This window comes from Microcaecilia unicolor, unplaced genomic scaffold (genome assembly GCF_901765095.1).
Source record: "Microcaecilia unicolor unplaced genomic scaffold, aMicUni1.1, whole genome shotgun sequence".
Classification (NCBI taxonomy): domain Eukaryota; kingdom Metazoa; phylum Chordata; class Amphibia; order Gymnophiona; family Siphonopidae; genus Microcaecilia; species Microcaecilia unicolor.
In genome coordinates, this window is record NW_021963571.1 from 59,443 (window position 1) to 78,033 (window position 18,591).

Genomic DNA, 18,591 nt, shown 5'->3' on the forward strand with positions numbered 1-18,591 from the left:
AACCCAGCACACAAACAGACTGAGAAGAGCAGAGGCAGAAGTGCCCATAGGCACACAGACTATGAACGAGGTAGAAGTGCTACGCTTCCTTATAAACAGGACAGAGGCAGGAAATACACAGAACCCAAAGTGAGGCTTGACACACACAGGAGAGAAACACGCAGACAGTAGCCAGCACAGCAGCTGACCCTCAGGACAAGGTGTGGACCAGAGGGGGATCACGACCACAGTTGTGGTACTGGCTGAAGGGTCATCTTCTTCATCACACAGGAGCTGAAACAAGAGACAGACAACAACAACACTAGACAACACAAAAGAGAGAGAGAGTCTTTGAGTCCTTGGTCTTCATGGGAGGATGGCGACTCTCTGTGCTTGTGCTTCTTCGGGTGGTCCAGGAAGCGAAATCTTGGCGGTGGGTCATACGGGCCATTCACTGTAGACAGGATGCTTCGTTGGGTGCGCTGGTGCAGCTGGGTGGAGACCCCGTTGAAACGAGGGTGTGTCCACACCCAAGTCTAGATCTTTCAGGTCTCTGGCATGGTCTACTGAAGGGAATGACTCATCTTTACTGAACTCTTTGTTCATCATGCTCAGGAACTCTTTATCTTTTATGGAGAAGGCTGGTTCGTCTCCATCTTTGGTGTTCTGGAACACTGGGCTTCCCAGGTGTTCTCCTAGATCTGGTGGAGAGACTCTTGCCTGATTCATGGATACCCAGGGGTTCTGGTGCATCTCTGTCTGGCAAAGGCGAGATCTCAGCGTCTGGCTTCAAGTATGCAAGCTGGTCGGTGGTGGGCCTCAGGTAAGGGTGATTCCGGGCAGCCTGTAGCGTGGGACTCTCACCCTTGTCATTTGGTATCTGGTCACGTTCAAACTTTGTGAGTGACTGTGGCATGGTGTCGCCATTCATAGCCTCTATCGCGTAACCGCTTGCTGCTTGCCTTGCCGTCTGTACGGCCTTTGCACAAATTTTGATGCTGTCTTGGGCGTAGTTTTGGTGGATGTCGAACAGGTCATGGCGCTCTGATCTTGCAAGAGGCCTGTTGCTCTGCTCATTTATGACAACGTACGTTTTGGCTGCTTCGTCACGTCGTCCTTTAAGGTGCACTTCGGTCAAGCATGTCTTGGTGCGGCATCTACCTTCGCAGTTTCCTTCACACACCTTCGTGCATCTCGGAGTGGCTTGGAATGTTGGTGCCTTCTCCTCCTCCGTCTCCCCGTCATGATTCGATGCGGGGTTAGAACTCGGTTCGGCATCATCTGGGTGTACGGCATAGACGCTCTGGTCGTTGCCATGTTCTGTACCCTTGATAGGTACTCTGCCATTTTTGGCAGGATGATCTGAATTCAATTCTTCTACACGTGTGGCTGTTTCCTTTCTCAGCCCATGCAGCATTGTGTGCTTCTCTTGCTTAGGAGTAAGCTTCATACTTGCTATGGCATCCTCGGAATCGGATTTCTCCGTCCTGTGCCGCTCAGGGCGGTCATTGGACTGGGTAAGCTCTGCGCTCCCCAGATCTTTGCTGGTCAGACTTTGCTGTGGCTTTAAGTCGAGCCGCTGATGTCACTGCCAGTTGGTTGGCTTGCGCCTTTCCTACACTTGATGCGGAGTGTGGCTGTCCAGCTCCCTCTGGTTTAGACCAAGGGAGTTCAGCCGATATTCTGCTTGAGAGCGACTGATCCGGTCTCTCTTGCTTCTGCCCTGTGCGAGGGCTTAGACTTTGCGATGAGCGTTCTAGCTCGTTTCCCTTTCGCTTCAGCCCTATATGAGGGCTCAGACTCTGTGGTGAGCGTTCTTGCTCATTTCCCTTTAGCTTCTGCCCTGTGCGAGGGCTCAGACTCTGCAGTGAGCATTCTTGCTCGTGTCTCTCCTGCCCCCAGTCTGCATGAAGGCTCGGACTCTGCGGTGAGCGTTCCTGCTCGTGTCCCCTTTGCTTCTGCCCTGTGCGAGGGCTCAGACTCTGCGGCAGGGGCGTATCTGTAATGGGGCCAACGGGTGCCTGGCCCCTGTACATTTGGCCCTGGCCCCCGCTACCCCCGCCAACCCCCCCGTGCCGCCAATGGAAGCCTATGGGTGGGGCAAAAAACGGCCCCCGCACTTCGGGCTCTGGCCCCCCCTACCAGGGAAAGTCAGATACGCCCCTGCTCTGCGGTGAGCATTCTTGCTCGTGTCTCTCCTGCCCCCAGTCTGCGTGAAGGCTCGGACTCTGTGGTGAGCGTTCTTGCTCATTCCCCCTTTGCTTCTGCCTTGTGTGAGGGCTCAGACTCTGCGGTGAGCGATCTTGCTCGTTCCTCCTTTGCTTCCGCCCTGCGCGAGGGCTCAGATTCTGTGATGAGCGTTCTAGCTCGTTTCCCTTTTTCTTCCACCCTGTACGAGGGCTCAGACTCTGCGGTGAGCGTTCTTGCTCATGTCTCTTCTGCCCCCAGTCTGCGTGAAGGCTCGGACTCTGCGGTGAGCGTTCCTGCTCGTGTCCCCTTTGCTTCTGCCCTGCGCGAGGGCTCAGACTTTGCGGTGAGCGTTCTTGCTCGTTTCCCTTTTGCTTCCGTCCTATGTGAGGGCTCAGACTCTGCGGTGAGCATTCTTGCTCGTGTCTCTCCTGCCTCCAGTCTGTGTGAAGGCTCAGACTCTGTTGCTGAGATGGAGCGTCTCTGTTAGCGCATCTTTCTGGAGCGAGTGCTAGTGGTAGTGCATCCGTGTGCATGTTTGCGTGTGAGTCACTGTCGTACGAGCTTGCCTCTGTAGTGTGCTCCGCTTTAGGCTCATTCATCTTGGGTGCGTCAAACTCTGACGAAAGTAGATCAGGTTCCTCGGTATATGAGGGTTCTTCTCTCAAATTGCTTTAATGCGCTAGTAGGTGATGGGGTGTGTGCCATCGCATGAGCTTTGGTTCTTAGCACAGGATCTTCAGAGACAAGGCGGTTAAGTCGTTTCTTTCTGTCATTCTGATCTGCAGCAGCTTCAAGAGCCTTGGCCTTTGCCTCTAGTGAAGCTAGTTTTTTCTCTTGCTGGAGCACTTCTGTGATAATGTCTTGCCCAGCTTTTTCACGCACAGTCTCAGCCTCTATCTCCGCCCTTATGCGCGCTTCTCCAACCTCCATCTTGGCCTTTCTGCGGGCTTCCTCAGCATCCAGCGCAACCAGTTTTAGCCTCAGGGCGGCTTCTTGTGCAATGTAAGGATACTGAGCCTTGGCCACCTGTGCCATAACCCGCGCCTGAAGGGCCACCGACCTGGCAGTCGATTGGCTGGAACGGCTTAGTTTCTCGCTGTACTTTTCTTGCTTTACTTGATAAAGTTCCAGGAGTTTCTGGGTTACCTGGTAAGTTCTTCTGCTCTTGAACAATGCGATGCCCTCTGGCCATTTCTGTGCGCCTGGTGCAGGGGACACTTCATCTGGTCTTGTCTGTAAGGCATTAAGTTCTGCCATCCTGCCCTGGTTTGCTTATCTGTCTTTATTGAGTGAGGGGTCGGCTCTTAGGGTGGAGAGAGCTGTTCATTATGAAGGCTGTGCTGGGACCTGGTAGCTGTGGTGGCTTCTCTCTCTGTGCTGGGTTAGGGAGCAGTTTGCTTCTCAAGGTGCTGAAATCAACTGGATCAAGTTTCACTGTTATGTTACTGGGCAAAGGAGGAGGGAGGGGGGGACTGGAGAGAGTAGCTCTGAGTCAGGGCTGTCGCTTCAAGCAGTAACCTAGCAACAGATTGCTTCCCGCCCTTCTTGCCCAAAGACCTTCTGGGCTCAGATTTCTGAGGCTGGAGGGAGAGGGGAGGGGGACCTTCCAAGTGTCTTCAGTGATCACAGAGGTGTGATATTCAAACAAAGAGCTAGCTGCACATTCTTTTCAAAGCTTTGGTTTTGAAAACTGCAAATCTTCTGCCTTTTCACAACTTAGCCTTTCTGATAGATGGGACAGACCGACACTGCTTCTTCACAACTAAGCTCTTCTGATACATGCTTTTAAACTTTAAACAGTCCAATGTTGCTTTCTTTAGCTGCAAGTTCACTTAAATGCATTTCAATTAACGTAGGCAGTGCTAGCAGAGTCACTAATTTCTTTAAACACAGTGCAGATGGCTGTTTTAATTCTGGTTTTTTACTTTGCTTACTGGTGAGCCAGATGAGAAGGGGTCCCTTCTGTGCAGGAGAGGGTATTTAAATTAATCACTATCAAGAATGCAGGCAGACACTGGATTCAGTTTAAACCTCCACGATTTTCTGCTTCTTTCACAAGCTCCACTTATCTAGTAAATGCATTTTAACTTTAACAGATCATCCAACATTGCTTTCCTTATGGCTTCACTAGAATGCAGATCAATTAACATCCAGACAATGCGCAGTTACTGATTTTCCTTTTCTTTTCCACACACTTGACCCTTCTGTTCTCTTAAAGGCACAGTTGTCCTGCTCCAAACTTTCCTCACAGCTATTCAGTTATAATTCTGGATTTTTTACTGTCATGACTCTTGGAGCTTGGTAATAAGAAGCCCCAATATCATGGAGCATAACCCTGGCACAGCAATCACCTGAAGTCTCTATTATTTTATAAAGTCTCTTTTATTGAATAAATCACAGATAATTTACTCACAGATAGATGTTCAGGATACAGAGACTTCTTAATCTGGAGGCTGTGGGAGGTGGAGATCTGAAGAGAGGTAGTTGTATTGCAGGGGGAGGGGAAAGTAGTTGAACAGGTAGAAATAGTCCAAAGCTGGGTGACTGCAATGTGCAATATCTCATTTGGAAGAAGATATTTACAGGGTAAAAAATCCAGGTTCGTTACAGGGAGTTTGATCAGGACAGAGCTGTCTGGAGCGTGATGGTGTTGGCTCCATGTCCCTGGCTGTAATGGAGGAAGAAGCCCCTCGTGGCTGAAAGGACAAAGAAGTGTTGGGGCTTCACACAGGGAGGAGCAGATAGAGACCAATGGGGACAGAGCCTGCTATCGGATAGCAAGGGGTAGTCCTAGAGATAGGAGGGAAAGGTCATACCTGGCTGACCTCTGTGGACAGAATAGTAAGACTGAGCAGGAAGACAAAAGAGCCAAGCTTGGCAGAGAGAGAGGGAGAGAGAGAAGGTCTGAGCAGCCTCACAACCAGTGATAGCAGTTCTTACACAGCCAAACAAGTGTGGTTGCACTGCCTGTGAACTACATTACCCACAGTGCATTGCTCATGTATTTTTCCAGTGGGGAAACTGCAGCAATGATAGTCCTTGGGACTGAGAATAACAGTAAAGGCATTACACACATTTTAGGATCACGTTATAAACTAGTGCGAGGCTGTCGGAGGACAGAACATGTCCATGTTCAGACCTTTAGGATGTAGTGTTTGTAACTCAAAAATAAATTGTTGCTCCTTTCTTAGGAGGAAAGTGTCAACTGGTCCACCTCTCCAATTCTTCTTGTAAACAAATACAACGCAAAATCGTAAATCTTCAAAACAATGTCCTAAAGTCTTTGAGTCTTTGGAGTACAAAGCGAATAAATCTTCTGGATGACGGATGGATAGGAATATGGAGATAAGCATCTTGAAGGTCTAGGGCTGTGAACCACACATGTTGCTGTAAAAGTGGAAGTATTGTAGGCAGTATAGTGATTCAAAATCTTTGTTTTAGAATAAATTTGTTGAGTCTTCTTAGATCTAATATCACTCGCGAGCCCCCACCTTTTTGGGGGATGAGGAAGTATCGGGAATAAAACCCCTTGTTCCTGTCCTGAAGAGGAACAAACTCTATAGCCTGCTGTTGAAGTAGCCTGTGAACTTCCTGTTGTAATAGTGGAATTTGGGACCTTGGGACATGAAGATGTGTAGGTGCTCGTAGATTGGGTATGTGTAAAGGGAAGGGAATAACTTTTTTGAATTATCCGTAAAATCCAATTGTCTGATGTTATTGAACTCCAAGCATCCAAAAACATTTGAATTCTGCCCCCCACTGGATCCTGAATTTGAGATGTGATGTCAAAAACTAGATGATACTTTTTGTTGTTGTTGAGTAGTAGCTGGTTTCTGAGCATGTCTCTCCCTTCCTTCTCTATTATGGAAATTGTAACGGTTATTATGAGATTTAAAATTATAAGATGCACGCTGATTAGAAATTGATTTACGATGTTGAAATCTATTCCTAGAGGCGTAGTAAGGTAACCTTTTATAATTTGATTTGGATGGTTGATGTTTATCCTGTTCTAAGGTATCAAGAGTTGTACAATCTTCTTTGAGACCTTCAATTAACTCCTTAACTCTCTCCCCAAATAATAAATCACCTAAACAAGGAGCATCAGCTACTTTTTCATAAATGTCTTCTCCTAAAGCTGAAGCTCTCAGCCAGGATAAACGTCTTGCCGCTATTGCAGTAGTCGTACCGTTGATAGAGGTATCAAATTGATCATGAGTCATTCGGATCATTTGTTTAGAACATTCTTCTAAATTTGCCATAACAGATACAAATAAAGGAATGTTTTCCTGAGGCAATAGGGACTTCAACTTTGATAACTCATCCATAATGGTATATAAATATTCAACATGTTGAAAAGTGTGAACTGAAATACGAGCTGAAAGCAAAGCAGACTGAAAACTCTTTCTTGCCATTGTTATGGTATAAGCCAATCATCAGAATTAAATGTGTAGCATGATGTTGTGTTGGATCAGATACATATATATACACCAATATATTTGTGCAGCTTTTAAATATATATATATTTGACACTGCAGCAGAGAAAATAGTCTCATTCCAAAAGCCCTCTTCCCTCTCCCTTTGGGGAATATTTACAAGACAAAGGTACTGCTGCAGTGGCAGGGACCTCACCTTGCCTTTTCTCATTCCTTAAACAAAAGAGCTTCCTCTGCCCTCCCACCTAACAAAGGCATGACTAAGGTGGGCACCTGAATACCCCATTGAAAACAAAGACTTCAGAGGGGAAACCATAAACAGGACATTTGCTTGTCAAAGGTATACCTGCCCCTCCCATCAGCTTTCAGACATGTGCAGAAAGGAAGGACTTGTAATGTGTATCTGCCCCAGAGACTGAGCAGGACATCAAAAGACCATTTGCCAGCAAAATCCAGACAGCAAGTCTCGTGATGTCATAAGACATGAGACCAGGACTCAGGGGTCGTGTGCAGACATGAGACCAAGATACCACAATGCTTTGCAAATGCCCAAGGGTCGAGTGGAAACCAGGAAATCAGGACAAAGATCCACATGGCATATCCTCCTGCAGCTTGCAAGATATAAAAGGACAAGCTGTTTCCCAAGAGTCAGATTCTCTTCAACTGCAAGTAACTCAGATTCTCTTCAACTGCAAGCAACTCAGGAATCCACTCACTGCAGAAGCTCTCCTGTCCTGCAAACATGTGCTTACCTAATGCTGTTCATACTGTGTAACAAGGACTTGTAAGTAACATAACTTTTGATCTAGACCTGCTACCTTGCCTTACTTAAGCACAGATTACCTGTAAAGATCTCTTAAAACCTACCTCTCGTGTGCAATTGTATATTAAATCAACCTTTTTGAAGCTAAAAATACGGTCTCTTTGTGTTCTGAGTATATGGTATCTTTTATATATACTTAATTTATTTAATTTATTGCAATTATCACCTTTGGTGATTGGTGGAGAAATTAATATCCTAAAACTTATAAATACAGCACCTGCTCTTAAATTATAAACAGTGGCGAGTTGCTCTAGAGCTATTTTCCCCAAAATAAATCATTTCTTGTAACACCATTATATCCATAAATTTTAAGTCTTTTGGAGGAGGATGGTTAGTTATATCCTTATTTTGAAGCATTGCTGATTTAACTACCAGTGAAGCGTGAGGAAGTTGATTCTTACCATGACCTAAAACCTCCTGTACCTTATATTTATTTTCTAAAGCTCTCTGAGTAGGTCTTATAGAGTAAGGATTTTTCCAGATTAATTTATGGTGGTCTTGGAGAACTTGAGCTACAGGAAGGGCAATAGCCTCCTTAACGACATTCAGATATCTGGTTACTGATCTTATGTCATCAGAAGAGCCATTCTGAGAGGATGAAGGAATATTCAATGTGTTAGCTAACTTAACTAAGAACTTTGAATTAGAATCATCTTGTACAGATTGAAGGTCATCTTGTTTAGGTGAGTGTAAACTAGAGGTAGAGAGTATCTGATGAACAGACTGCATAGGTTGTAAATTATGATTTGATGAAACTTGAGAAGGAACTGGTGAATTTGGTGGTGAATTTAGAGAAACAACATCTTCTCTAGAATTTGAAGGAGAAACAGACCATAATTCCTGCCTATGAGGAGATTTATGGTGAGAGGAAGTTTTGGATGAAAGCAACTGAGGTATAATAATCTCTTTAGCTTTGGATGGAAGAGAAGAAGCTTCTTTAACAGGCTGCTGAATTTTCAGAACCTGTGTGAGTAAATTAATTAACTGCAACTGTGCATTAGAGGAAGATGATTGAGATCTAGTTCCTCTGCCTCTATGAGATTTAGAAGAGGCACAAGATAATGCCTAGAATGTCGACATCATGCAGGCTTGTGGTGTCACTGCCGAGAGTGAGCTCGACTCCGTTTAGTTGACCTGAACTAAGAGAATGTGGGGATGACGTTGAGGAATGCCGACGCCGATGTCTAGAAACTGACCTCGTTGAAACAGCTGATTTCAAAGCCGAGGTGGAAGCATCGATGTCGGGCAGAGAGTCAGCACAAATTACCTCAGGCAATTGAGCAGACACTGACACAGTTCGCAAATTCTTCGAAGAGAAGTCCTGATCCCCATGCATTAAGCAAGGGGGAGAGCAGGAAATGAAGGCACCTGATCCCTGGGCACTGAGGTAAGGGGGAGAGCAGGGATTGAAATGTCATTCTGTTGTGCTGAATCAGCTGATAGAGGTAAACATTGAGCTGTATAATTTTTCCTTGTCGAACTTGCCAATGAAGTCTCCGAATGTGAAGTAGCTAAATATTGTTTCAGCTTGAGAGCTCGAACTCTAGAGACTTCTGTGACATGTTCCTACAAGAAAAACAATTTATTGTGTCATGATGTTCTCCTAAACAATGGAGACATCTCATGTGAGGGTCTGTAATAGATAGTTTACGTGTGCACGTAGCACAACGCTTAAATCCCGTCTTTTTGGTAGCCATGTTAAATAAAAGATCTGAAATATTGAATTCCTGAATTTTGACTAACCAGCTCGTTTTTGAAAGTGATCGCCGGCCATTTTCCGACATAAATTGGGAGATGGCCGTCGAGCTCGGAAAAGCGGCCAAATCGGTATAATCGAAAGCCGCTTTTTTGGCAACATCGCCGCTTTCCCATCGCGTCGCTGGCCAAAGTTCAAAGGGGCGTGTCGGCGGTGAAGCGAAGGCGGGACATGGGCAGGCATGGGTGTGGCTACCAGATGGCCAGCTTTCGGCGATAACGGAAAAAAAATGGCGATAAGCAGTATATCACCGGGTTTACTTGGTCCTTTTATTTTCACGACCAAGCCTCAAAAAGGTGCCCCAAATGATCAGATGACCACTGGAGGGAATGGGGGATGACCTCCCCATACTCCCCCAGTGGTCACCAACCCCCTCCCATACAAAAAAAATAAAACTAAAAACCTTTTTTGCCAGCCTATATGCCAGCCTCAAATGCCGTACCCACCTCCATGACAGCAGAATGTGTTGTATCCTCCGACAGCCTTTCCCTGGTTGCGATGTGGCTCTCGGGTGAGTGTGACATCTTTTCTGTTAGGTGCCCTGCAGAGTCACATCAGCAATGCATTGTGGTGGGTGTAGGGTACTGGGCTGTACTCCCATGGTGCTTTTCCCCCCTGCTAACTGGGTCAGAGTGTGCCCTGTTTTGTTTCCAGTAGTCCATGAGGTAGTGGCCATTTTTGTAAGCCAGTTTTAGATCCCTTTCATGTGTCACCCACATTAGAGAACTTAGTTATTACCTTGAATGTTGCTGAAAGAGGGCATTGTACATCATTCTGCCAGCTCTGACCTACTGCTAATCTCAGTACCAGGGAGACTCTTTGCCAGTGGGGCACAACCTCTGATCTGCAGTTAACTGTGAGTAAACGTGCTTATTCAAATAAAGGACTTTTTCAAAGAGATTAGTCTTCAGGTGTCAACTGGTGTGCCAAGGTTATACAGCAGCAACAAGTCCTAGAGGCCTGCGTGTATGCATGTCCCTGGAACACTTTTAGTGGGTACCGCAGTGCACTGAAGGCAGGCGGACCCAGGCCCATCCCCCTCTACCTGTAACACTTGTGCTGGTAATGGAAGCCCTCCAAAACCCACTGTACCCACATGTAGTTGCCCCCTTCACCCCTAAGAGCTTTGGTAGTGTTGTACATTTGTGGGTAGTGGGTGTTGGGGGGGCTCAGCACCCAAAGTAAGGGAGCTATGCATGTGGGAGGTTTTTCAGAAGTCCACCGCACTGACCCCTAGGGTGCCCAGCTGGTGTCCTGGCATGTCAGGGGGACCAGTGCGCTACAAATGCTGGCTCCTCCCACGACCAAATGCCTTGGATTTCGCCGGGTTGGAGATGGCCGGTATTTGTTTCCATTATCGCTGAAAAACATGGTGCTCAGTACAATTGCCCTGTTTGCACCCCCCCCCCCCCTAATGCTAGTCCTAGTGTACAAATGAGAAAAGTGGCTTAACAAGGCTATATTGTCAGCTGGGGAAGTCTCATAGCATAGGGTGGCAGAATGATGGAGGATGTTGATAACAATATACAGAATATACAATTGTTTGTCCCTGCTCTCCTCTTCCTCTTGTGGGGAGGAGGGTTTTTTTTTTTTAACCTGCTATAGTTTTCTGCAGTTCTGCTGTAGGCAGTCAGATTTTGTGCTTTGTACCACAGCATCGCTAAAGAAATCTCTAATTTTGCATCCAGTCTTTATCCAGTTTCATTCCTAGTTGAGTATCAGTCACACCATAGGGAATGAGGATATTTGTTTTGCTTTGGAATTGCCCACAATGGGTTTCATTTACACACCAGGGTTTGTTGTGTATGATCTAAATTGCTCAAATTTGATGCTAAATGCTCTTTTTAATATCTGCATTGTGTCTAAAATTTGGCTGTGTGATGCCCCGTGTTGCCCTTGCTCTGTGACTGCAACTCTTTTATTCCTATCCAAGGTATTACCCACCTTCTGCCAGGAGGGAGGCACTGTACCTTGTTCTGTTCAGCTCAGCTCCTGGCTGTGGGTGTATGCTTTCTTCTCTTCCCGTGGCAGATTTCCCTCCAGCTGACTTCTCGGAAATCAGCCCATCTTCTGTCAGAGGCACAGAGCAGTGGCACCATTTGGCCATTGGGTGGCATCAGAGCATCATGTAGGATATGACAGGTTTCCAGGATTCTTGAACTACAACTGGTACCTTGCAAGATCTTTGAAAGTTCTCATAACCTTGCAAGATCTTTGAAAGTTCTCATAACTTACTACCTACACAAAACCTAACTCACCCCAGTGCTGGCGACTGAAGGATTTATTCACCTATTTATTTATTGGTACCTGTATCCCACATTATCTGAATTTCATTATTCAGTTCCATGTGGCTTACATATGATGAAAAAGGTAGCACACAATTTCTAACTCAGTGTGTAACAAAACTGGGTATCAAAAAGAAGTTTACAGTAAAATTACCTGAAGGAGAAGAGAAATTCATACGATTTATCAAACCAGGTTACAAAAGTTAGGCAAGCAATGGGTTTACAGTCATAATACTTAAAAAGAACAAGTTAATGTGGAAATTATAACTAAATTTAAGCCAGTTTGGCAAACAAAGAAGTTGTACAGTAATAATTGCCCAAGATGTCAGAGGAAGAATCATAGCGGTTCAAAAACATTAATTTTGTGCAGTTAGTGAAGAAACTTGTTGAAGAGGAATGTCTTTAGGAATTTATGGAACGTTAAGTAACTTGAGATATGTTTTATTTCACCTGGAATGGAATTCCACCATTTGACTCGAAAGCTAATCAAGAAATGTATTAAGTTATGTCCAATAAAAAAGGTATCATCTTAGTTTCTTTTCCATGTTTTATTTTGTTTGATTTCTATTGATAACCTTTAAGAGTGGACTAACACAGCTACCACACCTCTCTACTCCTAACTGTGAGAAATCCCTATTTAATAAAGTGCCGAATAAGATAGTCCCTTGAATTTGGAGAAGCATTACAGCTGGAGAGATCTATCAGTTCCAACATATAATCTGGATCCATCCTGTAGATTATTTTGTAAATAAATGTGCAAGTTTTGAATATAATTCTGGCTGTGATAGGTAGCCAATCCACCTTATAATTGAAAGAGAAAAACGCCTAGATTTCGTCCCAAATCGGGAGATAGACGTTTATCTCACAAAAACGAATAAATCGGTATAATGGAAATCCGATTTTGGACGTTTTCAACTGCACTCCATCACGGAAGCGTACAAAGTTGACGGGGGCGTGTCGGAGGCGTGGCGAAGGTGGAACTGGGGCGTGGTTATCGGCCGAGGAGAGATGGACGCCTTTCGCTGATAATGGAAAAAAAGTATGCGTTTGTAGCTAGAATTTAGGGCACTTTTCCTGGACCCTGTTTTTTTCCACGAATAAGGCCCCAAAAAGTGCCCTAAATGACCAGATTACCCCCAGAGGGAATCAGGGATGACCTCCCCTGACTCCCCCAGTGGACACTAACCCCCTCCCACCACAAAAAATGATGTTTCACAACTTTTTATTTTCACCCTCAAATGTCATACCCACCTCCCTGGCAGCAGTATGCAGGTCCCTGGAGCAGTTGTTAGGGGGTGCAGTGGACTTCAGGCAGGTGGACCCAGGCCCATCCCCCCCTACCTGTTACAATTGTGCTGCTTAATGCTTAGTCGTCCAACCCCCCCCAAATCCACTGTACCCACATGTAGGTGCCCCCCTTCACCCCTTAGGGCTATAGTAATGGTGTAGACTTGTGGGCAGTGGGTTTTGAGGGGGATTTGGGGGGCTCAACACACAAGGGAAGGGTGCTATGCACCTGGGAGCTCTTTTACCTTTTTTTTTGTTTTTGTAAAAGTGCCCCCTAGGGTGCCCGGTTGGTGTCCTGGCATGTGAGGGGGACCAGTGCACTACGAATCCTGGCCCCTCCCACGAACAAATGCCTTGGATTTATTCGTTTTTGAGCTGGGCGCTTTCATTTTCCATTATCACTGAAAAACAAAAACGCCCAGCTCACAAATTGTTGAATAAAACATGGACGTCTATTTTTTTTCGAAAATACGGTTCAGTCCGCCCCTTCACGGACCCGTTCTCGGAGATAAACGCCCATGGAGATAGACGTTTTCATTCAATTATGCCCCTCCATGTAACCTAATTAAGAGTGGAGATGCCCTATCAAATTTGGACGCTGTGGTTAAGGTAGTTCGAAGTTTCTGAATTAGAGATTCCCTATTCCCTGGGTAGACTGCATTACAATAGACTAACTGAGATAAAACCCAAGTTTGAACAGGAGAATGAAAAGTGTTTGTCGGAAAGAAAGGTTTAATTCTTTTTAACTTCCAAAGAGACTTGAAGGCTTTGGAGACCATGGAGTTGATAGTGAAGCTGGTAAGGTTGGGGACTGATATGAGGATTAGAAATGATTAGGAATTTGGTTTTCTCTCGATTTAGCTTGAGATGGAAGGCAGAGGCCCAATTTTCCATCAGATCAAGGATGTTTTGAATAGTGTTAAGGATATCCTGAATGAGAGTATCAACAGATTTTAAACCTTTGACTTCCAGTATGCGCCCTAATGGTTCCATCATGATGCAAAAGAGTATGGGGGAAATGGGTGAACCCTGTGGCACACTGAAGTCTGGGAACCAGGCTGGTGAGATAGATTATTATTATTATTAGCATTTGTATAGCAGTACCAAACGCACGCAGCGCTGAACACCTGACACAAAGAGACAGTCCCTGCTCAAAAGAGCTTACAATCTAAATAATACAGACAGACAAAACAGTTACGGGTGAGGGAAGTAATGGGTGAGAAGGAAGGAAGGGTGGTATGCTTTAGATTTTAGGAAGCCCATGAACCACTTATAAACATTTCTGCATATGCCAATCTCATCCAATAGTGAGGATAGAATATTATGGTCGACTATGTCGAAAGCACTCGATATGTCAAATTGTAAGATGATAACTTTCTTTCCAGTGCTCACTACTGTCAGAAGTATTTGAATTTGGTGCTGTTGCTTTTTTCAGATGTGTTCTATTGCGATAGCTACTTTTTTGAAAAGTCTGCCATGTATAAATATAATATGAGTTTGATTTAACAATAAAGCTTTTGTAGGAAGGTTTTTTGAGCCAATGACTAGAATAAGGTGAGCACGACAATAATAGTGCCCCTGTGAGTGTTCTGAGGCTTTTCCCTTCTTTTATTTTTGAAATTTATAGTGATAACCCCACACCACATCAACCTCTTTTGTACACAGCCCCCACCTCTGTCCTAATCGATAACAGCAGCTGCACATCAGGCCCATTTCTCCTCTGCTACCTAGGGTCAAATGCTGCTGTGTGGTGCAAAGTTTAAATGAGCAGTGAGACCCAGAATGGCAGGAGGAAGATGTGATTCAACATGTAGGCCATTCTTCTCCTCCTTTTGCTGTGTGACCAACACATTGGAACATGCTCCTGTGGGACACCACCCTTCAGTTTTATGACCTGAGCTGGCTCTCTGGACTTCATGGGAGTAACATAGCCAGAAGTGGATTTCTGGGTGAGCCCAGGGGTGGATTGGGTGGGCTCACGCATCCCCCCCCCCCCAATTAATACCTTGGCTGGCGGAGATCCCCCAAGACCCACCAGAGTCCCTTGGACAATCTGAACAGCAGGGAAGTCGATGGTACACTTCCAGCTGCCAACGACGGCACCCTCCCCCACCATACACATGCTCACTTCATACACACTGGGCATGCATGGGGCTGCTGCTGACTTCCCAGATGCTAAGGGGGCTCTGGTAGAGGACATCTTCAGCTGGTGGGGGGGCTTGGGGATCCTCATAGCAACACCAATAATGTGCACCACCACTACCACAGTTGTTGGGTGGGGCTGAACCTAAAGTGGGTGAGCCCCTGCCCACCCGGGTCCACCTGTGGCTTCACCACTGCTTCATGGTGGCTCTACAGGGACAAGAGAATTGTAGAAGAAAAACTGGTGTTGTCACCCTTCCTACAACTGCAGAATCACAAAACACCAGGGGTTCTGCTCTTACGCCTCTTTGTGTAACATTTTATCACTTTAGTGGCTCTTCTCTGAACTGCGTTTATCCTCTTGATGTCCAGAAGGGACCTCGACAATTTGCCTATTTCTTCCTACAGCTAGATCTCTCTTTTGCATAACGTGACTTCCATTCTAGAGAGCTCTCTGGGTTTCACTCAGAAACTCTGGCATTTTGGATAGCTAGCCAGGGCTATAGGGAAACACTCTAAACCTCTGGGTATTGGCGGGAAGAGGCAGCACTTGACCTGCAAGGGTCCAGAGGAGCAAGGTGGGCGCTATCGGTCTCTGTGGGTCAGAAAAAGCTGAACAGGTGAACTGGAGGCTACTAGAAGCAGGAAGGTGGTGAGTGCTGGGGACAGGCCTGGGAAGAAGGTGGGGAATAAAGAGAGAGTATGAGAATGATCCCGTCCTCCAGATCTACACCAGTCTCAGGTGACCAGAACTCAAAAATTCCCAGGTACGCCAACATCCTTCAAGTCATTTGAAAAGAGACCTCCTGCATCTCTTTCTTGCTTAACAAATACATACTTTTACACCTGTTAACAATAAAAGATCATTTTAAGCTTATTTCATGAACTGCTCTGTAATGTGTTTATATTTTTATTATTTGATACTTTGCTCATAGGTGAGACCTTCTAAGTGGCTTACATCCCAATAAATCTCAATAAATAAAATATTAATATCTAGAGAATCATATTGAGATAGAAAGGAGAGAAAATTAACAATCCTAATAGAGGAAGAATGGAAGTGAAGGTGTCTACGTCATTCATCTTCCAACACTTCCCTGCACTACAGGACATGTCTGCTGGAGACTATTACGTGGCAGGCAACATGCATTGCATTTGCAAAACAAATATGTTTCCAGCTGGGCCTTCAATTTATCAAAAGATGATTCTAATCACAAGGAGGACCTTCCGTAGGGTTAGTCCAGTTTGTTCTGATTGAATTGAACACAGTTTGCCTAAAGGAGGGTACCATGAGTTGATTTTGAGAGGAAGATCTAAGAACACACGATGTTGTATAAGGTATTAGTAGCCGAGAGAGGCAAATTCATACTAAAATTATATTTAGTGGTAGCTGATGGAGATCCCAAGCTCTACCAGCTGAAGACTTCCCCCTGATGGTAACAAAAATGCTAGTCTCCACGCTACCGGCATCTGCACATGCTCAGTTTTCAGCGCATGCCTGCTGCAGACTGCCAAGGTTGAAAGCAGGGCCGCCGAGAGACTGGGCTGGGCCCGGGGCCCCGCTCCCCAAGGTCGCCGCCACCGTTCCCCCCTGTACCCCCCCCCAAGGTCGCCGCCGCCACTCCCCCCTCCACTCACCTCCCTCCGTCTGCCACCGGGCCGGGCCCCCTGCATTGAAATCACAGCACCTCTCACCTCCATGTGAAAGCGCTGCAGGCAGCAGATCGCCTCCCTTCGGCCCTCCTTCCCTCCTTGTGTCCCGCCCTCATCTGACGTAACTTCTGCGAGTGCGGGACACAAGGAGGGAAGGAGGACTGAAGGGAGGCGATCTGCCTGCAGCACTTTCACACGGAGGTGAGAGGCGCTGTGATTTCAATGCAGGGAACCCGGCCCGGTGGCAGACGGTCGATGACGGAGGGTGGGTGGGACTGCAGCACCGGGCCCCCCTTGGAGGCCCGGGGAATTTTGTCCCTCCTGCTCCCCCCCTCGGTGGTTATGGTTGAAAGGGAAGGGAAATGGGACTTGATATACCGCCTTTCTGAGGTTTTTGCAACTACATTCATAGCGGTTTACATATATTCAGGTTTTCTCACCAGCTGAGATAATTTTTTGGTTTTGGGGGGGGGGGGGGGGGGAGAACACTTGGTGCCCACCCAGTTCTTGCCTAGGCCCACCCAAAATCTATTTTCTGGCTACGCCCCTGTTGGGTAGTGAAGATTGAGGTATGATCTTGTTGATACGATTGTGTTTCTGGTAGGTAAGTCTATGAGCTCTGTCATATATACTGGGGCTTCGCCGTAGATAATTTTGTGAGTCATGGTGCAGATTTTGAAGGCGACATGTTCTTTGATTGGGAGCCAATGCAGTTTTTCTCGGAGGGGTTTGGCACTTTTGAAACGTGTTTTTCCAAATATTAGCCTGGCTGCCGTGTTTTGGGCGGTCTGCAGTTTCTTTATAAGTTGTTCTTTGCAACCTGCATAGATGCCGTTGCAGTAGTCTATGTGGCTTAGTACTATTGATTGTATCAGATTGCGGAATGTTTCTTGTGGGAAGAATGGTTTCAGACGTTTGAGTTTCCACATTGAATGGAACATTTTCTTTGTTGTATTTTTCACTTGGCTCTCTAGGGTGAGGTTTCGGTCGATTGTAATGCCGAGGATTTTCAAGCTATCTGAGATAGGGTGTGGTCTGGGGTGATTACATTTATGGGTTTGTTCAGCTGCTGTGAATTTTAGGGGTCCTTTTACTAAGGTGCACTGAAAAATGGCTTGCGGTAGTGTAGGTGTGGGTTTTGGGTGCACACCAATCCAGTTTTCAGCTCGCCTGTAAAAAAAAGGCCTTTTTAAATTTTTTGCTGAAAATGGACGTGCAGCAAAATCAAAATTGCTGCACATCCATTTTGGGTCTGCAACCTTACCACCAGCCATTGACCTAACGATAAAGTCTCACACGATAACTGGGCGGTAATGGTAATGACCTATGCACGCCAAATGCCACTTGGTGCACATCTGATACATGCATCAGAAAATAACAATTATTTTTTGGCCGCACGTATCGGACACATGGCAAAAATGAAATTACCACAAGAGCCACGTGGTAGCCATGCAGTAACTCCATTTTGGCACGTGTAGACGCTTATGCGGCTTAGTAAAAGGGCCCCTTAGTGTTTGGTGGGTCACGTACATTAACGTTATCTGTCAGATGTGTCACAAGAGAAGAAAGGTGGAGAACCACTGGTCTAACAGCAGCTGTAGACCTTGGTGACTGATTTTTAAACTGGGTTTTGCGGCCAAATTTGGCCGCGTGAAAACTTGGTATATCTTTGGCTGATTTAAAGATAACTGTCTAAATCTGAATATTGACTTAGCTGGTTATCTTTAAACCGGCCAAAAATGGCCAGGCTTAGCACTGATGGCGGAAGTTGTTAACCAGTCTAACTCCCATGGTGTGAATATCAGTCCCAATGATTCCAACTTTGAGATGGAAGTGATGAATTAGACAGCACTACTCCTAATGCAGATGATAATAATGATGATAAAGTATTTTTTCTTTTTTTTCCTATATGGAAGTTAAGTGTTTCAGGGGCCCTTTTACTAAGGCGCCCTGAAAAATGGCCTGCAGTAGTGTAGACGCGTGTTTTGGCTGTGCACAGAATCATTTTTCAGCGCACTTGTAAAAAACGCCTTTTTAAAAAAATTG